The sequence below is a fragment of the Taudactylus pleione genome, unplaced genomic scaffold (genome assembly GCF_031769625.1).
Source record: "Taudactylus pleione unplaced genomic scaffold, aTauple2 ptg000515l, whole genome shotgun sequence".
Lineage (NCBI taxonomy): Eukaryota > Metazoa > Chordata > Amphibia > Anura > Myobatrachidae > Taudactylus > Taudactylus pleione.
This window is the reverse complement of record NW_028284917.1, coordinates 506307-530391: the sequence shown is the minus strand read 5'-3', so window position 1 is coordinate 530391 and position 24085 is coordinate 506307. Positions and strand designations below refer to the sequence as shown.

The window sequence follows — 24085 nt, the reverse complement described above, 5'->3', positions numbered from 1 at the left end:
CCCTGGGTGCCCCTAGAACTGCCACTGCATGCACAGGGCATCTGAACAGTGTAGGGAGTAGAGCCTGGGGGCAGCCCAGCTGTTCAGTGGAGTGCTGGGTACACCCACAGAGTGACGTAAATGTGTGACATGCCGCGCAACTACGCCTCTCCCTCGAGGCCACGTCCCCTTTTTCGGCGAGCGCATTAGGCGCACAAGGGGTCCCGATTTACAAAGCTGATTTGTTGTGAGGTATCTATTAATTTATTCTGTTCTGATAACAGCGCCTTACAAATTAGAGGTGCAAGCGACACCCTAAGGGGCCTATTTATCAATTCATAGATCATCCATCAAGCAAAAGTTGCCCCACTTACCTGTATGGAGCTGCCCAGCTGGAGAGGGAGCTTCTGGATCCCTTCCCGATGGGCTGGTGCTGATCATAATGCCCATCCCAACTACTGTACTTCACACTGCACATATGTAAGGCCGGGCTCGAACGCGGAAGTGACCGCGCTAGAATGATTGTAATTACACTGAGGGGTAAATTTACTGAGATGGGAGTTCTATTTAAGAAGTGATGTTGCCCATGGCAACCAATCAGATTCTACTTCTCATTTATCTAGCACCTTCTAGAAGATAATACCTGGAATCTGATTGGTTGCTATGGGCAACATCACTGCTTAATAGTACTCCCATCTTAGTAAAGTTACCCCTGAGACTCTATATAACAAGTGTAATCATATTTGCTGATTTAGAAAACAAAATAAATAAATATATATCTACATACCTATATCTATCTATCTATATATATATATATATATATTCTATAAATGTATCCATCTTGTGTCAGGGACAATAGTGCGAAACCAGCGCAGTAGCTAAATCAATGTCCACACTGCGGACTCTGATAAGTCAAGAACACGGATTAGGACGCTGTACGTAGAAAGCTAAAATATTGGACATTCCCAAGAGGACTTGAGAATCGGTGATCCGTGAAGAGATGTCACAGGGAATCAGTCGTGGCTTCTTCAACCAGGCTCTAAAGATTACCTGTTCTAAAAGGCACAATTATTCCAGCCCAGTTCCCCGAGGTGTAATGTCTGGGGATTTGTCACAGTTGGATAAATATCTGTTTTTATTGCTCATTTGATTGCCTGTTTGGTATATATGAAAATTGTAGACTATAAATGTAGATATCTATAGAGATATAAAGCTGTTAATCTGATCTCCCAGGAAATCTCTGCATGGTGGATGGGATTTTTGGACACAAGCCATGAGAGTGAATCATTCATTTGGACAGGAAAGAATAGCACACTGGGGTTTGTTAAAAACACATTGATAAATATGACCCGTAGTGCATTTTATTTCCTAGTATCACACCTGTGATTTAAGACAATGACGTATCTATAATAGGGGTGAGCGGGTTCGGATTTCTGAAATCCGAACCCCCCCGAGCCCCCCCGATCCCAGTCCGATCCGAGTCAGGCTCGACTTTTCCCGCCTGACTCGGATCTGAAATCGAGGCAAAACGTCATCATCCCGCCTTCCGAGTCTCGCGGGTTTTGGATCCTATATAAGGTACCCGCGTCGGCGCCATTTTCTCACTCGGCTGTGGACAGTGAAGAGGGAGGGTGGGAGTTAGGGCTGTGTAGTGTAGTGTAGTGTAGTGCTGCTGTTGTCCACTACTTCAAAGTCCATAGGGGCTGGCTGTGTTGTGCTGTGCTGCTGTTGTTAATAGGGGCTGTGTCCACTACTTCAAAGTCCATAGGGGCTGGCTGGACTGTGTTGTGCAGTCAGTTCTCCATAGGGGCTGTGTCCACTCCAAAGTCCTGTGCAGTGTCCCAGTCCTAAAGGGGTGCTGTAGTGTTGTCCAGGGGGTGCTCTGTCCATCAGGGGTGCTCCCCCCAAGTGCTAAAAAAATAATATTTTTTCTGTGTTTGTGAATTGTGTGCGCAGTAGCCGCACGTGCATCAACAAAGTAGTGCCAAGCGTGCGCCTGTGTCATAAATAAAGGGCCGGCTGGCTTGACCGTTAAAGGGTGCTGTAACCCCCGAAAGTACACTCCAATCCAAACCAAAAAAAAATTATTTTCTGTGTTTGTGAATTGTGTGCGCAGTAGCCGCACGTGCATCAACAAAGTAGTGCCAAGCGTGCGCCTGTGTCATAAGTAAAGGGCCGGCTGGCTTGATCGTTAAGGGTGCTGTAACCCCCGAAAGTACACTCCAGTCCAAACCAAAAAAAAAATTATTTTCTGTGTTTGTGAATTGTGTGCGCAGTAGCCGCACGTGCATCAACAAAGTAGTGCCAAGCGTGCGCCTGTGTCATAAGTAAAGGGCCGGCTGGCTTGACCGTTAAGGGTGCTGTAACCCCCGAAAGTACACTCCAGTCCAAACCAAAAAAAAAATTATTTTCTGTGTTTGTGAATTGTGTGCGCAGTAGCCGCACGTGCATCAACAAAGTAGTGCCAAGCGTGCGCCTGTGTCATAAGTAAAGGGCCGGCTGGCTTGACCGTTAAGGGTGCTGTAACCCCCGAAAGTACACTCCAGTCCAAACCAAAAAAAAAATTATTTTCTGTGTTTGTGAATTGTGTGCGCAGTAGCCGCACGTGCATCAACAAAGTAGTGCCAAGCGTGCGCCTGTGTCATAAGTAAAGGGCCGGCTGGCTTGACCGTTAAGGGTGCTGTAACCCCCAAAGTACACTCCAGTCCAAACCCCAAAAAAAATTATTTTCTGTGTTTGTGAATTGTGTGCGCAGTAGCCGCACGTGCATCAACAAAGTAGTGCCAAGCGTGCGCCTGTGTCATAAGTAAAGGGCCGGCTGGCTTGAGCGTTAAAGGGTGCTGTAACCCCCGAAAGTACACTCCAGTCCAAACCCAAAAAAAAATTAATTTCTGTGTTTGTGAATTGTGTGCGCAGTAGCCGCACGTGCATCAACAAAGTAGTGCCAAGCGTGCGCCTGTGTCATAAGTAAAGGGCCGGCTGGCTTGACCGTTAAAGGGTGCTGTAACCCCCGAAAGTACACTCCAGTCCAAACCAAAAAAAAATTATTTTCTGTGTTTGTGAATTGTGTGCGCAGTAGCCGCACGTGCATCAACAAAGTAGTGCCAAGCGTGCGCCTGTGTCATAAGTAAAGGGCCGGCTGGCTTGACCGTTAAGGGTGCTGTAACCCCCGAAAGTACACTCCAGTCCAAACCAAAAAAAAAATTATTTTCTGTGTTTGTGAATTGTGTGCGCAGTAGCCGCACGTGCATCAACAAAGTAGTGCCAAGCGTGCGCCTGTGTCATAAGTAAAGGGCCGGCTGGCTTGACCGTTAAGGGTGCTGTAACCCCCGAAAGTACACTCCAGTCCAAACCAAAAAAAATAATATTTTCTGTATTTGTGACTTGTGTGCACTGTGGCTGCACGTGCATCAACAAAAGAGCAGCGCCAAGCGTGCGCCTGTGTCCCATAAGTAAAGAGCCGGCTGGCTCATTTCTTAAAGGGTGGTGTAACCCACAAAGTGCACTACTCTCCAGCAAAAATAAAAAAATATTTTCTGTGTTTGTGTGCGCTTTAGCCGCACGTATATATCAATATAACATAAATGGAGGACCAAACTTTCTCCGATAAAAATAAAATAGGGAAAGATCAAGAACCACTTCCTCCTAGTGCTGTTGCTGCTGCTGGGAGTTGTTCATCATCCCAGAGAGGAAGTAGGAACATCACTACTTTTACTAAACAATTGACCCTCCAACAATCCCTAGCGATGAGGATGAAGTACGACAGCAGTCATCCTGAAGCAAAACGTATAACTGAGGCCTTGACTGCTATGTTGGTGTTAGACGTGCGTCCGGTATCCGCCATTAGTGCAGTGGGATTTAGACAATTGATGGAGGTAGTGTGTCCCCGGTTCCAAATCCCATCTAGATTCCACCTGCATCCTCAAAGCAGCAGCGACAAGCGTGCGTCTGTCTGTTAAAGGATGGTGTAACCCTCAAAGTGCGCTCCACAAACAATAAAAATATTCTTCTTCTTTTTTCTGTCTTTGTGAATTGTGTGGGCTGTAGCCGCACTTGCATCCTCAAAGCAGCAGCGACAAGCGTGCGTCTGTCTGTTAAAGGGTGGTGTAACCCTCAAAGTGCGCTCCACAAACAATAAAAATATTCTTCTTTTTTTTTCTGTCTTTGTGAAATGTGTGGGCTGTAGCCGCACCTGCATCCTTAAAGCAGCAGCGACAAGCGTGCGTCTGTCTGTTAAAGGGTGGTGACACCCTCAAAGTGTGCTACACAAACAATAAAAATATTGTTCTTTTTTTTTCTGTCTTTGTGAATTGTGTGGGCTGTAGCCGCACTTGCATCCTCAAAGCAGCAGCGACAAGCGTGCGTCTGTCTGTTAAAGGGTGGTGTAACTCTCAAAGTGCTCCAAAAAATAAAAAACTATTTTTTAAATGTGTTTGTGACTTGTGTGCGATGTAGCCGCACGTGCATCAACATAGTAGCAGCGCCAAGCGTGCGCCTGTGTCATAAGTCAAGGGCTGGTTTGGACATCTGGTCCGGACTGAAGGACGTGCCAACAATTTCTGACAAGTCTACTGTCCTCAAAGCAGCAGCGACAAGCGTGCGTCTGTCTGTTAAAGGGTGGTGACACCCTCAAAGTGTGCTACACAAACAATAAAAATATTGTTATTTTTTTTTCTGTCTTTGTGAATTGTGTGGGCTGTAGCCGCACTTGCATCCTCAAAGCAGCAGCGACAAGCGTGCGTCTGTCTGTTAAAGGGTGGTGACACCCTCAAAGTGTGCTACACAAGCAATAAAAATATTCTGTTAAAGGGTGGTGTAACTCTCAAAGTGCTCCAAAAAATAAAAAACTATTTTTTTAATGTGTTTGTGACTTGTGTACGATGTAGCCACACTTGCATCCTCAAAGCAGCAGCGACAAGCGTGCGTCTGTCGGTTAAAGGGTGGTGTAACTCTCAAAGTGCTCCAAAAAATAAAAAACTATTTTTTTTATGTGTTTGTGACTTGTGTGCGATGTAGCCACACTTGCATCCTCAAAGCAGCAGCGACAAGCGTGCGTCTGTCTGTTAAAGGGTGGTGACACCCTCAAAGTGTGCTACACAAACAATAAAAATATTCTTCTTCTTTTTTCTGTCTTTGTGAATTGTGTGGGCTGTAGCCGCACTTGCATCCTCAAAGCAGCAGCGACAAGCGTGCGTCTGTCTGTTAAAGGGTGGTGACACCCTCAAAGTGTGCTACACAAGCAATAAAAATATTCTTTTTTTTTCTGTCTTTGTGAATTGTGTGGGCTGTAGCTGCACTTGCATCCTCAAAGCAGCAGCGACAAGCGTGCGTCTGTCTGTTAAAGGATTACATCGGTGACAGCATCCAAGTAGGCATGTCAGACAGTCCGTACCTGTACTGGCAGGAAAAAGAAGCAATTTGAAGGTCCCTGTACAAACTGGCTCTATTTTACCTGAGTTGCCCCCCCTCCAGTGTGTACTCCGAAAGAGTGTTTAGTGCAGCCGGGAACCTTGTCAGCGAAAGGCGTAGGAGGTTGCTTCCACAAAATGTGGAGAAGATGATGTTCATAAAATGAATTATCAACTCTTCCAGGGAGACCAGCCTCCAGAACGTACAGAGGGACCTGTGGTTGTGGATTCCAGCGGTTGATGAATTAATACTCTGTGAGGATGAGGATGTACACAACACTGAAGAGGGTGAGGAATCGGTGGATGAGGACGACATCTTGCCTCCGTAGAGCCAGTTTGTGCAGGGACAGATTAATTGCCAGCTTGTTTTGTGGGGGCCCAAACGAACCAATCATTTCAGCCACAGTCGTGTGGCAGACCCTGGCGCTGAAATGTTTGGTTTGTTAAAGTGTGCATGTCCTGTTTATTCAACATAAGGGAGGGTGGGAGGGCCCAAGGACAATTCCATCTTGCACCTCTTTTTTTTCTTTGCATTATGTATAGTTTGGGGCCTAGTTTTTCAAACTGCCATCCTGTCTGCCACTGCAGTGCCACTCCTAGATGGACCACGTGTTTGTGCCGCCCACTCGTATCTCTTAGCATAGTCATCCAGCTACCTCGGTGCAACCTTTTGGACATAAAAACACTATTGTGAGGTGTGAGGTGTTCAGAATAGACTGGAAATGAGTGGAAATTAAGGTTATTGAGGTTAATAATAGCATAGGAGCAGAAAAACCCACAAATTCTGTGATTTTAGCTGTTTTTATGCTTTTTTTCAAAAAAATACAGATCCAAAACACAAAACCCAGAACCCAAAACACGGAAGGGTGGTTTTGGCAAAACCAATCCAGATCCAAAACACGAAGAAAGATCCAGATCCAAAACCAAAACACGAAAAGTGGCCGGTGCACACCCCTAATCTATAATGAGTGCAGGGGACACGGGCCCCTCGGTCCAGGGGGGGGCGTACACCCTGCACCCATATTTTTAATGCTTACCTCCCCAAAGTCCCTCGTCGGCTGTAGCAGTGCTGCACATAACACCTGGAAAATGGCCGCCACTGCCATTTTTCCTGGCGTTTTTCGCATACACAGTAGGGAAATTGCCAGGAAAATGGTTGCCACGCTATTTTCTCAGTAACCTGCGCAGTGCTGTCTAGGTACAGACTAGTGCCCAGAGTTTACTGCTGCGTTCAGTGCGTGGCCGGACGCTGGGGAGAGAGGAGGGGGCCCTGGACAGGGAATGTTAAGCTCCACCTCCTCTCTTAACACGCCCCTGCTTTAAGAATTAGTGGCCTATTTATCGATTCATATTTGGGGGCAGTGGCATCACAAGGGGGGTGCGAGGGGTGACACCAAGGTGCAGGCTCCCCCCTCAGTGACAGGAGCCGGGTGCTGCGCTGTTATATTACTCCTGAGACTGTGAGAGGCCACGCCCCCTACCCGCGTGACCACGCCCCCTGTATGCGAGGCCACACCCCATATCCGGCGGCACACAACTTTTCCCCGCACACAGCGTCCCTCCCCGCACGGGGTGACACCGCGGGGAGGTACGCCTCTGTTTGGGGGATATCTGCAAATATTAAGGATACTTACAATAAATGAAGAAGAGATGGCAGCTGGTATCTGCTGCTGTCCCACCATTTATGGCAGCAGCCCCCCGTAGGTTTCTATGGGGCTGCAAAACATTCACATTTACATTTATTCACGTTGCATTTACTTTCACGTTCCGATGTTTTAATGGAGCAGTTAGAACATTGGACAGTCTCGCACGGGACTCTCTGTTGCTTGAAGTCCGCAGCCTATTACTTATACCGTGAGGGTTCCATACTGTCCAGATACAGAAGGATAATATCGCCGGTATGTACCTAGAAAGGACAGTTCTCCTGGTAAGAGCTGTCCTTTGCGATAGAGCAGGAGTGGGGAACCTCAGGCCCGGGGGTCGCATAAGGCCCCCGTCATCAGTTGGAGCGGCCCTCTGAGCTTTTTTTCTGTTAACCTCATCTGTCTAGCAGGGTGCCTAGAATGGCCCCCTGCAGCCAGAATCTATGCAGCAGTGCCGCCTGGAGCATCATTAGGATGCGTCAGACGGTCACACCGCTGCCCTTACAGCTCCCTGAAGCATTCTCATGATGCTTCGGGCATTGCTGTAATCACCGGCGATTGTGGTCCCGCCCCCGTGTGACATCACATGGAGGGGCGTGGCCTGCACGGGGCCCTCGAATAATATTATATATATTAAAATGGCCCTCGGATGAAAAAAGGTTCCCTACCCCTGCGATAGTGGGACTTCTGGGTTTATGACCCAGAAGTCCTTTTGCGCATGCACAGAAGGACGAACACGTCATGACGGGAGCTGGGAGGGATCTGATTGGGTCCCTCTCAGGGGGCGTCCCGAAGAGAATCCCATAGGTGTTACCCACCAGGACAAAGCACCGGAATGCATTTTATTTCCTAGTATCACACCTATGCTTTAAGACAGTGGCGTATCTATAATGAGGGCAGTGCACACAGGCCCCTGGGTTCATATGAGAAATGCGTTACAACTCCCAAGACCTGAATTTTTAAAGGTTTTTGCATCATTTCTGCTCTTAGTACATCCCAAGTGAGTATGGAGCCTGATTCATAGTTGTCAGCATCGAATCACTTACGTGAACATCGGCCATCTGAGTAAAGCGCAGGTTACTCAGGATGGCCGGGGACTTTTCAGGCTTCCAATTCTAGTAAATCTGCTTCAGAAGATCCTGGCCTTGGTGTCACGGACCGCCGGCCGATCTCTCCAGATACGCCAATCTGAGAATCGCCGCCTGTGACTTTTACAAGACATCTTAGCACGCGTGGTCAAATAAACCGAGTCACTGGCGCCAGCAAAAGAAATTTGTAATGCCAAAGCATAAGGTAAGCTTTGCTCTCACCTGCGTACACCCTTATCAGTACTTAGAAAAATAGGTAACATGAGCCATATGAGGCCTTGGGTCATAAAAATACCAGAACTAGAATTAATGTTTTAATTAAAGAAAATCTTCAAAGCTTAGTTACAAAAAGTTCCAAGATATAATAATGTTACAATAAAAGGGTTCACACAAATTACTCAGAATTTCCAAGAAATAAAAGAAAATAACAAATTTGGAGAAACAAACCGCACCGTTGACGTTAAGTGGTCCGGGGATGAGGCAATCCCACTGATGAGCTTCGGATCATCTGTACCTTGTCGATAGCCTCTACCAGAATGAACAGCAAACTCAAGTTGAATCACAGATTTATGCCTGCCTTTCCAGGTTGGCCTGGGTCACTCCCCTCCCTTGGGATAGTTTAACCCTCCCATTGCTTAGGTGACTGTAACACAGGATTTCTTGGTCACTTGAGCAGGGGTTAGGTCATTGCTCACTCCCGCCTGTTTGAAGCTCAGAAGTTAGGAGAGAGATTGGACACCTTGCTGGTCGGTCTGTCTCTAGCTGGCCTGTAAGCCTGACTCCCTGTGGGGTTATTACCAGACCCCTATCTTTGATCTCTGACCCTACATAGAACACAGAGCTCTTAATGATGGCTTCTCAAGGGCCTGGCTAGATGTCGCACAAACATTTTTCTTTGTGGTAGGTTTTTCCTACCGCAATCACTGCGAGCAGTTCAGGCTAAAAGACAACCAAGTGACGTGGTCGATGACGCTCCTTTACTAATTATGCACTCCCATTAAACACCCTTTTGACCGTTAGGCACGCCTGCATTCGGATCTCCACTCCCCCGTTTTCAAGCACCTTCCCCTGTTACCACCCACAAACGGTACATTCAAATTAGCAGCCCCTCGCTGTTTTGCGAGCGCTCGATTTCTGACTGCAATGACTGGTTTACGCATGCGCATTACGACCCATATGCATGCACAGTTGTGCGAACAAGCGGCTCTCAATCAGGCCCCCTGTGCGACGCACGGGCCGCCCATAGCTAGTTACATCCGTGGCACCAGCATATTCCATTACTTTTTACAATTGGGAACAAAACGGTCCTAAAACAAAACTGGATAATGTTGATATACAGACAAGAAATTTAAATTATCAGGTCAAAACTCTGATACATAGTACATGGGCCCACAGCTATAGCGAGCGGCCAAAAAGATGATCGCGATGGTCAAGACCATCGCGACCATCGGGCTTGCGACGAGACCCTTGTGGTAGGGTCTCGTTGCCACAAGGCCTGGAGTGCTTTCGGCTCTATCAGAGCCGAAAGCACTCCCACTGACGTCACTTGTGAGGTCATTGGGGCCGGCCCCAGACGGTAGGCGTTCCCATGGGAACGCCTCCGTCTGGGCAGCCACGCCTCCGGCACGCCCACCAAAGGGAGCGTGCTGTCACTCAACATCGACAGCACGCCCCCTTTGTAGCGAGACCCATAGCGATGGCTGGCCTGTAAGCCTGACTCCCTGTGGGGTTATTACCAGACCCCTATCTTTGATCTCTGACCCTACATAGAACACAGAGCTCTTAATGATGGCTTCTCAAGGGCCTGGCTAGATGTCGCACAAACATTTTTCTTTATGCCCTAAACATCCGGACAGTTCTATGGCCGGTCCAGGAAGACAGACATTCCTATGACCTTATTTGCTCATCTTCAAAAGGGAATTAGTTCAGAGGAGTTTTGTCACCTATCCGTGGATGCTGCAGCTGCAATCCTGACTGCAGGGTACTGGGAGGGGGGAACACTGTGCTGCCCGCAGAGTCTTTGCGCTCGGGGCTTGATTCAGAGCCATACGCTATCTGCGGACCGTTGTTCCAAAAAAGGGTCCGGCTATTTAAATTGAGCGCTCGCTCTTTGCAGTTTGTTGACGCCTCTATGTCTGAGCGAGCGAACAAAAAATGCGCTCGCTATTTTGTAAAGACGCCCCTTTGCCGTTCGCATCACACGTCATCTCCGGTATTTATTGGATTAATCGGGTACATCGAAAAGGCATCTGAACTGCTCGCAGTGGTTGTGGTAGGTTTTTCCTACCGCAATCACTGCGAGCAGTTCAGGCTAAAAGACAACCAAGTGACGTGGTCGATGACGCTCCTTTACTAATTATGCACTCCCATTAAACACCCTTTTGACCGTTAGGCACGCCTGCATTCGGATCTCCACTCCCCCGTTTTCAAGCACCTTCCCCTGTTACCACCCACAAACGGTACATTCAAATTAGCAGCCCCTCGCTGTTTTGCGAGCGCTCGATTTCTGACTGCAATGACTGGTTTGCGCATGCGCATTACGACCCATATGCATGCACAGTTGTGCGAACGAGCGGCTCTCAATCAGGCCCCCTGTGCGACGCACGGGCCGCCCATAGCTAGTTACATCCGTGGCACCAGCATATTCCATTACTTTTTACAATTGGGAACAAAACGGTCCTAAAACAAAACTGGATAATGTTGATAGACAGACAAGAAATTTAAATTATCAGGTCAAAACTCTGATACATAGTACATGGGCCCTTGGATACTATGAAGAAACACTACGCCACAGTCTTATACAGGCAGAAAATGTCATTTATGTTCAAGTGACTTTATAAAAAATGTTTATTCAGTGACTCTTATACCACTTGTGGTTCCATGGTAATTGTTTTACAGAGGTAGATCATCCGTTAACATAACAATATAACCGTTTTTGTGTCTGTGAAACATTCATTATTTTGGCTAATCTCCTGAATAAAATAAAAAATCTGCAAAAAAAATAAATAAAGCACAATGTATTCTCTGTATTCCTGTCATAGGAAAAATTTATTACAATATCTGCCATTCTCCCTCTCTGTACTTTTTGGTACTCTTCTATCAAAGAAAATGATAACTAATATCAAAGGATCCTATATTAGAAAGACTATAATCTTCACTTATTCTGATTTACTAAAAAAACAAATTGCCTGTACTGTCTTAATTTTTTTGTACCTGATATATTTTTGCTGTACGGTTCGAACTTTGGGCCTGATTCAGAGCCGGACGCTCTTTCAGAGTGCTCACTCTGAATCAGGGCCCTCCCTCTCTTTTTTTAGAGCGGCCTCCTGGCCGTTCGCATAGCTGTGGGTGACCACCCACAGCTATAGCGAGCGGCCAAAAAGATGATCGCGATGGTCAAGACCATCGCGACCATCGGGCTTGCGACGAGACCCTTGTGGTAGGGTCTCGTTGCCACAAGGCCTGGAGTGCTTTCGGCTCTATCAGAGCCGAAAGCACTCCCACTGACGTCACTTGTGAGGTCATTGGGGCCGGCCCCAGATGGTAGGCGTTCCCATGGGAACGCCTCCGTCTGGGCAGCCACGCCTCCGGCACGCCCACCAAAGGGAGCGTGCTGTCACTCAACATCGACAGCACGCCCCCTTTGTAGCGAGACCCATAGCGATGGCTTGCCCGTCACTATGCGGGTCTCGCGTATGCGCACGATGGAGCCGCATGTGCACTTGGCCAGCATCGACCCGCTTGCGAGCGCTCGCGAGCGGGTCTGAATCAGGCCCTTTGTTTTCACCGGCTTAAGAGTCGCAAATAAAATTCTGAACCCGTCAACATGAAATTCTTTTATAGGGAATAACCTGATGAACAACAAAAATTTTTCTTTTTAAATGTGCTTTTTTATCAAGAAATTGTATAAAAAAATGATAAATTAAACATACTGTATTTACATTAGAAATTACTTTTTGATTAAACTTTAAACCAGTGTCCACCTTTTGCATAGATTTAATGTTTTGTATCGCTCACATCTTCCTGTAACCCCTCCGATATCCTGTATGTTGCTTTATCCTCCGGGCGACAATTCTGTGCGTTTTTTATTCATTCGGCTGTTATTTTGCATAGATACATCTCTCCCGTCCTTCCTGCATTAGATATAATTGTATCTATGTAGCGGCCTTGTCTCCCAACACAGGGTAACACGAATAAGACATTGTATTCATCAGGATTAAAAGATTTGAGAAACATTTGGCAGAAAAAGGCGAGACTGGCGTAGTATCACGGAATTTCAGTTGCGGCTTCTGGATAACCCAGATGGTAACTGTTCCTGTATGAAAATCAGAGGTTTTCCCCCCGTGCATGTAACTGCTCACTGGTTTATCCAGAGTACACTGCAAACAGGGGCGTATCTATAATGGGTGCAGGGTGTGCGGGGAACACGGGCCCCTGGGTCCAGGGGGGCCCCGCACCGCACACCCTGCACCCATAATAATACATACCTCTCCGGAGTCCCAAGTCGGTGCGGAGGTCCGGCGCTGTAAAAACTACTGGAAAATGGCCATTTTCCCGTTGTTTGCACAGTACAGGGAAAATGGCCGCCACGGCCATTTTCCCGGTGACCAGAGAATCCTCTATAGACTCTGGGCACACTCTAGTGCCCGGAGTCTATAACTCCGGTGCTGGCCGCGCACAGCTCAGTGCGCTGCCAGCCGCCGGGCGGAGAGGAGGGCACCCGTGTCGGAGACTGCACACGGGACCCCTCCTCTCTAGAAACGCCCCTGCAAATAATGCTTTATTAGGCAGCGCACCTTGAGACCGCCTGTACCAGCGGGTTTATTACTTGTGCAGCCTGTAACCCACCTGTCATGTGGATTAAACCCGCTTCTAGGCCAAAAATTTGTAAGGGCCCCCATGTACCACCCAATGGTTACACATGTAACTTTGGGCCTGATCCATTGCGGATTGCAAATGCGAATGCAATAGCGATTATGCACGCAGTTCAACTGCGATAGTATGCTAATTTGTTGCGATCGCTATGCCGCCGCTGCACAACATAAGGACGCCCACTTTACCTTACACAAATCCATAATGTCTTGCAAGACTGCGAAACCATCGGTACAATCGAGTCCCATCGCAGCCTCACGCACACTTGCACAAGCTCTGACCTTATCAGGAATTGCTAACTTCAACGCACGCTGTCAGGCCACAGGCGGCGTACGGCATCGCAGTGGCTAATTTATGCACGCCCCTGCAACGACATTGAAAACGCACTGACACACCTGCGTTTCCCCCCACACCCCCCGTCACCAGCCACAAACGGCATTTCCTGTCAATCACTCTGCGATGGGTCTGTGTAGTCAGTGCGATCGCAGTCCCCATAGCAATGGCTGGTCCGCAGAACGCAACAATCGGCCGGTTGCGTGCGTATTAGCAACTGCGATCCTTGCTGAATCAGGCCCTTTGACAGAGCCCCCGTCAGCTTTGGGCCCCATAGCAGCTGACCCTCCTATGGTGGTTACACTCTTGTTTGGAATCGTGAACATTACAGAAGAGATGCAGGTCATCAGCCATAGGGGATATGTATCAAAGCTTGGGGAGAGATGAAGTAGAGAAAGATAAGTCCCAACCAATCAGCTCCTAACTGTAATTTTTCAAACACAGACTGTAAAGTGACAGTTGCTGTTATCCTGAGTTTCCTTGTGACAAACTGAAATAACACTACACCTAGGACACATTTTCCTTGGATGGCCATTCTTGGGAATGATGCCGAATGTTATGTGACTGTGGCCACAATCATTGTACTATACTCCTACATCATCTCCTTCATAGGCAAACGCAGGGGGGGTTTCCGTCTGCCTGGAAACCCCCCTCCCCAGCCCACACCATGACCACAATAGAAATTGTAATATAATGGAATTTTACTAGCGCTGCATGTTCTTCTCAGTATCATAAATTAAACAAATAACATGTATCAGCCAGTTATTAATTACCTGTGCACCAATTAGGGGATTTGGAAAACTTGCACCGTTAGGGATACACTGCTATAGAGCCCAATATGTACATATATGTCCAGGGCAGTGCTAGGTTCTTCTGCTGCTCCCCCAGACTCCCGGACTTGCTCCCATGCCCTGGAATGGTGCCCACATCTAACATAAAAGCATTCAGCTCAGACAGGATGGACCTACTACCGCATCTAATGGCTTCTGTGATCACGTCCTGTATATGCTGGAATTATGATCCACAAAACACTTTGTATGACGCATTTTAAAGCTGGATAAGTGGTAATTATGCCCTCTTCATGGACTGGCCACACTCACTGTAAAATCAAGCATTTGGAAGCCCTCCTCTAGAAATCCTGCGTTTGCCACTGTCCTTGCTGAGCTTTGTGGTCCAGTCTCTGCCAATTTCCATATAGCAGGTGATTACAGAGTACAGCAAATTACAGGTAATCATCCCAGCGAGGACATCTAGTGGTTCCCAGCGTGATTGCGCTTTCGGCAGATAACACACAGAAATCATATATTATTTTTATACAAGTGCTGAATAATTGGTGACTATAAAATCTTTTCCAGGGACACTTTGTTGCTGATCCGCTGTATCAGCACGTCCTGTTCACTGCTATCTGAGGGACACTGAAGCTTTCATCATGGTCACTTTGTTGGTTATGTTTATTTGGATTTTACATAATCGACTGTATTAAATATCAATTCACAAATGTAAGAATAATGTGTTTAAAACGGAACCTACTATGCAGTGTAAAGGAATTATACCAGGATACGCAACCTGGGACACCTCAAGCTGAATTTGGGCACCCCCTGTAACCTCCAAAATAACCTCACAGTACCGTTAATCTAAATTGTAAATTAATCCAGTGGTTCCCAAACTTTTTTGAAACATGGCGCCCTAGGGTATCAGCGTTGTTATCACGGCACCCCTAAGTCAATAGTTTGTTGTAGAGAAATTCAGAAAAAAATGTAGTAAAGTGAAGTCAATTGTGCTTACCTCTCCTAATGGTGCATACCATACTTGCCTACTTTTGAAAAAGCATTTCAGGGAGATTGTGAAAGCAGCACCTATGAGTGCGGCAGTAAAGTGGGCGTGTCCTGCTACATCCCAGAGGTGTGTCAGAACATGTACTTACATCCAACTGTAAATCAGCCCAAAAGCAGGTAGTAAGTAAGATCTATTTGTTGATGAAAACACACTGATACTTTTTAGAAAATGCATGTAGCCATAGGGATCATAGGACCTCATTCAGACCCGGTCGCAAGTGCTGTGCGCTCACAACCGAGTCGATGTTTTGGTCCTGCGCACGCGCAGCGGCCGCACTACGCGTGCGCAAACCCCAGAGCGAGAGAGAAACTCTCTCACTCCGGAGTTCACTACAAAAGGGCCGGCTGTCGATGTTGATTGACAGCTCGGCCTGTTTTGTAGGCGGGGCGGGGGGGTGGTTTCATAATGGAGGGGGGTTCCTTAAGGAACGCCTACCATTTTATGGGCGGCCGCACTGACATCAGCAGTGATGTCAGTGGGGACCTTCCTGCTCGATCAGTTTAGGAACCACTGAGTTAATCAATGCATTTATTCAGGGCTATTTTTCTGGAAAAATAGGTTTAGGAAGTGTGGGTGAAGATACTGGGGGTGGAGCTATAGAAAAACAATTATACATGTATTATATATCCATATATTTATATTATATATACTTATATATAGTATTTAGAAAAGAAGGCATTCAAAAGGCACTTTCCTTCTTGTTCCTGCTGAAAAATAGCACTGCATTTATTCATAGAAAGAGAAACCTATCTGTAATAACCTCTCAACAGGCATTTTACACAAGAGTTAGAAGTTATAACAAACCAATATTACCATACTTGCCTACTTTTGAAAAAGCATTTCAGGGAGACTGTGAATACTTGTCGACAATTTGGCTGCCTCTTTCGGGAGGAGGCAGCCAGCTCAGCACAGCAGTGGGGATGAAAGGGGGCGTGACCCATTTTTTGGGGCGGAACAGGAGGCGTGGCCGCATCATCGTGTTATCTCGGCCCCGCCCCCGCTACACATCGCATATATTATCGGCGTTGTATAGCCGGGGCCAGGATGATGCGATTCAGTGCGAATCGTATCATCAGCTTCCCTGACCCATCCACTTTGACCAGGTAAGTGGTGACGCCGGTGGGGGGGGCGGACGCAAGCTGGGTGTGCGGGTGGGCTGCGCCGGCCGGGAGACTTGCCCCCTCTTCCAGGGGGTCGGGAGTGACTCCCGATTTTCGGGAGGCTCCCGACCATTTCGGGAGGGAAGGCAAGTATGCGGTAAAGTGGGAGTGCACTGCTACATCTGAGAGGCGTGTCATAAAATTGCCTTACATCCATATGTAAATGAGCCCCAAAGCAGTTAGTAAGATCTACTTATTGATGAAAACACACTGATACTTTTCAGAAAATGCATGTAGCCATAGGGATCATTGTGCCTTATAACCAATGCAGGGAAATTATAATAATGATCCAATTTGAATGTACGGTATATAATCTCTGGTTTTTTTTTATATATATCGGCTTCATAATGGGGATAAGGTGCAATCAGGGAGATTACTAGACTCTTCAGGGAGACAGGGAGATTGCTGCTATTTCAGGGAGTCTCCCTGACAATCAGGGAGAGTTGGCACATATGATATGACAACAAGGCAGGAAGAAGCTGGGAGCTACAAGCAAGAGCTCGGGGGAGGGGGGGGGGGTTTGCGAGTGCGATTTAATATTTATTTATTTATTAAAATGCAGTGATGGAAAATGACTTATCATCACAAATTATTAAGAGATAAGGGGGGGCTTATGCAATAGGGTGCGAGCTGCTGCCCCTGCGGTAGCTCCTGCGAGTCTCTGTAAATTTGCGCATGAGTGATTAGGTTTGATCACGTTTATTGGAGCTGGAATCCCAGATTTGGGCTTTCAATTCCATTCACTAACTAAAGAAAAGGATTAGTTAAAAAGATTTACTTTTTAAGTAAGAATATTGTAATACTTGAAGAAAGGCTTTAATCACAGAATAAAGTATTCTAACAATGATTTACATCTGTTATCCTGAATCGGTGACAATATGACAAGCAAAAGCCTAGAAATATTACTCTAGAAATTAGGGACATTTGGGGGCCTATTTACATAGTTGCCGACATTCTGGCTGCCGCCTCCGGGAGGGCACAGCCAAGTCAGTACAGCAGGTGGCGTGGCATTGGTGGGCGGGGCCATTGCTTCATTGTGGCCCCGCCCCCTGTTATACAATTATTGACATTGTAAAGTAAGGGGGCGTGGTTACGATGACAGGTTCAGTATGAATTGAGTCATCGGCTGTACCTGTAAATACTATGAGCCATATTCACTTGGAGGTGAAGTTTTCGCCTGTCCGACTTTTCGTTTCATTCGCCTGTTTCAGAGGCGAATTTATTCCGTGCTTGTCCCCGCTTTTCGCCTAATTCAATTGCAAATCAGTCGAAATCGGAAATAGGCAAATGTGGAACAGGCAAAAAGTACTGAAAGAATTGGGGAAATCAGTCTGTACCCCAGAAAAAGTTGCAGTAACACAAGGAATCACAATAGATGTGTACTAATAGCCCTAATAAGACTATTTTGGGTACTTAAGTTGTGTAAATTGCTTGCTATTAGCGTCTTTGTAAAAGTGGTGAAGAATGGCATAAAGCTGTATTATTTGGTGAAAATAAGTAGTCCTGACAAATTTGGGGTACATGAAAATGGGTGCTAGTATGTTTTTATGTCTCTAAAGTGAACTTTTAAAAAACGTGAAAAATCCACCTGCGGCATGCACCTGCAATCCCAAAAACACCTGACCCATACTTGGGGACCCCCAAGAAGTCTATTGCGATACTTTTAATGTTTATCCCCCTACTTTTTAAATTTTCACCCCAAAAATTACATATCATTTTGTTTTTTCTGCAGATTTGTCCTTTGGGGGGCTGTCCCAAGGGGTCTGAGTTGTTTCCCCATGTTTGCACCCCAAAATAAAGATTTTGCATTTCTTTTCACCTGCTATTGATTGGAGAATCATTTTTGGAGAATTGTTTCCGCTTAGGCAAATTTGTCCTGGAATTGAATTTGGAGAATTTTTTTTAGGAAAATTTTTTTCGAAAAAAAAACAGGTGAATATGGCTTTTCGCTTCTAATTGAATTCCCCTCTAAGTATCTCCTGAATCCCCTTTATTGACCGCAAAAAAAAACAACTATGGGGACGGCTGTACTGTGAATGCAAAACATCCGGAGCTTTGCACCCCAGTAGCTAGCACCATATTTAGATGGTGTTAGCCATTGTAGTCTAAAGGCTACATGCCGCGTCATTTGACGGGAAAGGGATCTCTCCCCGGCAATGGCCGCCTGCACATTTCTGATACCGAAGAAAAAGTAAAGTGATAGCATCACTACACCTCGTAGGAACGGGCTCCTGTATTAGCCCCTATGCCTGGATGTGACTGTTGATTCATGCTGGCAAACTATTTTGTTTCCTATTGCCACGAATAGCAGTGATAGGAAATGAAAATGATCAGGTTTAGAACCTGTTAATGAATAAATATGCGCCGTGGGAACTATAGAATCACACTTCCCAAACAGGAAGGAAAGCTGCTTCCTAATTACTGCACATCTCATGCCCACCTCTTTGCAATGATGATGAGAAGTGGACATGGGTACTGTTTGGCCTTTTTTTTTTTTTTTTTTTAATCGCTGCTTTAGATCTAGCGGGTAATTGTCGAATTCTAGTGATTGCCTGCAACTCACCATAACATCTGAGTCCCTATTCCCAATCTCCATGAGCCATGTCTATGTTTTCCCATTTATAGGGCGATCGATTCTCTGCTGGTCACCAATATCGGGACTGTTGGCAGGATTGCATTGTAGGGTTCAAAAAGTCATCCTGGGACCAATGGTGAAGCATCCCTCACTCTATGTATTCATTTGTGTAGGTAGAAATCACATTTTCCAGCAGTGGATTCTCTTTGGAAGCGCTTTCTGCTAATCACATGCCCGATTGACAGTCTCAGGGGATGGTGTTGTTTCCCGTGGAACTGCCAGTCTTGATTAGCAATAGGCAGACCCTCCCCTGCTATCACTGCAGTCCTACCCAGCCTCCAGGGGCTGCAACCACTGCAGTCCCTAGAAGTCTACTCATTGTTTCGTGCACATATGTAGCACTGTGTATGGTACAGCTACCCGTGACCGGTACATTACAGCGTGATAAAGGTGTGTATGGTACAGCCACCCGTGACCGGTACATTACAGCGTGATAAAGGTGTGTATAGTACAGCCACCTGTGACCGGTACATTACAGCGTGATAAAGGTGTGTATAGTACAGCCACCTGTGACCAGTACATTACAGCGTGATAAAGGTGTGTGTAGTACAGCCACCCGTGACCGGTACATTACAGCGTGATAAAGGTGTGTATAGTACAGCCACCTGTGACCGGTACATTACAGCGTGATAAAGGTGTGTATAGTACAGCCACCTGTGACCGGTACATTACAGCGTGATAAAGGTGTGTATAGTACAGCCACCTGTGACCAGTACATTACAGCGTGATAAAGGTGTGTATAGTACAGCCACCTGTGACCGGTACATTACAGCGTGATAAAGGTGTGTATAGTACAGCCACCTGTGACCGGTACATTACAGCGTGATAAAGGTGTGTATAGTACAGCCACCTGTGACCGGTACATTACAGTGTGATAAAGGTGTGTATAGTACAGCTACCTGTGACCGGTACATTACAGCGTGATAAAGGTGTGTATAGTACAGCCACCCATGACCGGTACATTACAGCGTGATAAAGGTGTGTATAGTACAGCTACCTGTGACCGGTACGTTACAGCGTGATAAAGGTGTGTATAGTACAGCCACCTGTGACCGGTACATTACATCGTGATAAAGGTGTGTATAGTACAGCTACCTGTGACAGGTACATTACAGCGTGATAAAGGTGTGTATAGTACAGCTACCTGTGACCGGTACATTACAGCGTGATAAAGGTGTGTATAGTACAGCCACCCGTGCCCGGTACATTACAGCGTGCTAAAGGTGTGTATAGTACAGCCACCTGTGACCGGTACATTACAGCGTGATAAAGGTGTGTATAGTACAGCCACCTGTGACCGGTACATTACAGCGTGATAAAGGTGTGTATAGTACAGCCACCCGTGCCCGGTACATTACAGCGTGATAAAGGTGTGTATAGTACAGCCACCTGTAAGCGATAAATTACAACATGATAAAGGTGTGTATAGTTCAGGTGCCTGTGACCTATAAATGACAACTTGATAAAGGTGTGCTTAGTTCAGGCACCTGAAACTGATAACTGACAACATGATAAAGATGTGTTTAGTTCAGGCACCTATGAGCAATAAATGACATAGACATCATGATAAAGGTGTATATAGTTCATTCACCTGTGACGGATAAATTACATTATGATAAGGGTGTGTACAGTCCAGGTACCTGTAACTGATAAATGACAACATGATAAAGGTGTGTATAGTTCAGGCACCTGTCACTGATAACTACTGGGTAAAGGTGTGTATAGTTCAGGCACCTGTCACTGATAACTACTGGGTAAAGGTGTGTATAGTTCAGGCACCTGTCACTGATAACTGGGTATAGGTGTTTATAGTTCAGGCACCTGTGAAAGATATATGGTGTGTATAGTTCAGGCACCTGTGATCGATATAAGGTGTGTATAGTTCAGGCACCTGTGAAAGATATATGGTGTGTATAGTTCAGGCACCTGTGATCGATATAAGGTGTGTATAGTTCAGGCACCTGTGATCGATATATGGTGTGTATAGTTCAGGCACCTGTGATCGATATAAGGTGTGTATAGTTCAGGCACCTGTGATCGATATATGGTGTGTATAGTTCAGGCACCTGTGATCGATATAAGGTGTGTATAGTTCAGGCACCTGTGATCGATATATGACAACACAATTAAGTAAAGTGTGCATCTGACAGCTGGGCATCTATGGGCAGGTGCTGGTGTGGCCCCTTATACCAGACATGCAGAAAGGGACAGTGAGGGGAGTTATTAATGAATAAATATAACATCACAGTATATTGTAGCTTGCAGGTACTGCAGATCACTGTGATGTTTGCATGTACTCCCATAATAAGCCTGGATGATTGACAGACACTGGTATATATTTATTAACCTCCATCCCCTGAGCCCCCGTGTGTTTGTGTTGAGCAGCCGAACATAATTATGAGGAGACTGGAAGCTGATAACAGAGACTCCAGTAAATGAATCCAGACTTTCACCTCAGTGTTGTATTGCACAGAACAAATAGCTCTACAGTCCGAGTGTCTTCTGCATCTTGATAAATGTGACCGTTAGACCAGGGATTAATGCTGATGGTATATTGTCCTGGAAACAGGTGGATCATTTACTGATGTTTGGTAAATTGCGCAGTTTTGACTGCAGAAAATGTGACGTGCTTGTGTATCTGCATTCTGGCCCTGATTCAGAGCCGGACGCTCTGAAAGAGCGCTCGCTCTGAATCAAGGAGTTTTTGGGTTTTTTTGGAGCGGCCTCCTGGCCGCTTGCATAGCTGTGGGTAACCATCCACAGCTATAGCGAGCGGCCATGATGATGGTCGCGATGGTCAAGACCATCGCGACCATCGGGCTTGCGACGAGACCCTTGTGGTAGGGTCTCGTTCATCGTAAGCCCCAGAGAGCTTTCGCCCCCAAACGGCAAGTGTTCCCTCGGGAATGGCTCTGTTTGGGCAGCCACCCCCCCCGGCCCGCCCACCAAACGGGGCAAGCTTCCACTCAACATCGACAGCTCTCGCCCTTTGGTGCGAGACCCGGAGCGACGGATTGCCCATTGCTAGCCAGGTCTCGCGCATGCGCACGACAGAGCCGGCGCCGTTGTGTGCATGCCTGTGGGCCACCATCGACCCGGTTGCGAGCGCTCAGCACTTGCGACCGGGTCTGAATCAGGCCCTCTGTCCATAGTGGACCTCATTGGTCACATTCCATCCGCCACACCAATGGTTCTGGATCTGAATGGAGTTGTGATTCCCTTTTCCTATTACTAGATGCTAGTATGAAAGGTTCTTAATATATGGTAGAATTATGGTTCGTACACACTAGACGATATGCTCCCTGAGCGATATCGTCTAGTGTGTCCCCGGCACGGTGTGCTCAATGTCGTTCATGACATTGAGCACACCCGCTGAACGATATCATTAACGATATCATTCAGCACTGGGCTCTCTTCCCCCATTCCCCAACATGCAGCAACCTGACGACATCGTCAGGTTGGCCTGCATGTTAACCCGATGAACGATGATGACGAACGACCCGCGGGAACGCGCGTCGTCGTTATCGTTCATCGTTTTTGTGATAAAAATGGACGATAAAGTGGACGACTGAATGATAACGATATCGTTATCGTTCAGTCGTCCACTTTAATCGCCCAGTGTGTACCCACCATTACATTAATGTCTATATATACAATGTCAATAACAACACATTTAAGGGTTGAGTTCACTAATCTAAAAACGGTACAAAGAATGGGCCTTGTATGACATACAGGAGAGGGTCAGGATGGATGGATTGGAGGCGTAGACCATAAGAGGATATCAGGAACTGAGCTTGTAACTTGTTTCATTCTCGTATTTCTTTTAGTCAAGTATTGTAGCTTACATACTGTTACCTGGACCTCTCATACCCCTTTCACACTTGCAGCAATAACTCGGGTTACTGTGCAGCGTAAAAGGACAAGGTTGAAAAAAGCCGGGTCGATAGACCCTGCATTTCAACCCTGGTAACGAGCAAGGTTGAACATGGGTTCTACGTGGCTCGCTATGCAGTGTGAATGGGTAACCCAGGTCGTTGCGACCTGGGTCCCGTTCACAGCATAGGAAGAGTCGTCTCTTGAAGATGATCTCATCTCCAAGCGCCGGTTCAGAACGTGATGGTGGTGACCAGTGGCGGCTCCAGAGGTGGGGCTGCAGCACGGTCCAAAATTCAAATGGGGGAGCCGCACCAACTGCCTTTTCAAACGCTGCCAAATATCACTGGCTGGGACTCACTGGCAGATGGTGTAGCTCCCCTATTTGAATCTTGGACTGTGCTGCACCCCCACCTCTGGAGCCTCCACTGGTGATGACATCTGTGCTGTTACGTGGACCTCTTATTCTGTAAGCTTCTGTACTGTTGCGTGGACTGCTTAGACAGGAAGCTCTCATACTGTCATTTTATGTACCATAGTAGTGCCCTAGTTAATGTTATGCCTCATAGTAGTGTCCTACTACACACAGAGGCCCTGATTCAGAGACGGACGCTCTGAAAGAGCACTCGCTCTGAAACTGGGTGTTTTTTTGTGCGGCCTCCTGGCCGCTCGCATAGCTGTGGGTGACCACCCACATCTATAGCGAGCGGCCAGGATGTTGGTTGTGATGGTCAAGACCATTGCGACCATCGGGCTTGCGACGAGACCCTTGTGGTAGGGTCTCGTGGCCGCAAGCCCCAGAGAGCTTCTGGTTTTAATAGAGCACCAGTGATGTCAGTGGGGCCGCCCCCCAAACAGCAGGCGTTCCTTCGGGAACGCCTCCATTTGGCCAGCCACCCCCCCTGCCCGCCTACCAAATGAGGCGAGCTGTCAATCACCATCGACAGCTCGGCCCCTTTGGTGCGAGACCCGGAGCGATGGCGCACCCGTCGCTAGCCGGGTCTCGCGCATGCGCACGATGGAATCAGGGGCAGTGGGCAAAACATCGACCCGGTTGCGAGCGTTCAGCGCTTGCGACCGGGTCTGAATCAGGCCCAGAGTTCTCAGTTCATATTATGCTACATTGTAGTGCCCCCAGTACACATTATGCCACACTGTAGTGCCCCCAGCTGGGGGGAACTGCGGGGCCCGGAGAGAGCGGGGCCCCCGGTGGCAGTGGTGCAGAAGTTCAGATATACACTGGCAGCCAAGGAGAATC

The 24085-nt window shown here is 47.0% G+C and overlaps 1 protein-coding gene across 2 annotated transcripts in view; it reads left to right on the top strand.

The window, feature by feature from the left end:
• The window catches only part of TUB (TUB bipartite transcription factor), a 216825-nt gene that overhangs the window by 92375 nt on the left and 100365 nt on the right, over positions 1-24085 (top strand). The gene's annotated exons all lie outside the window — the stretch shown is intronic.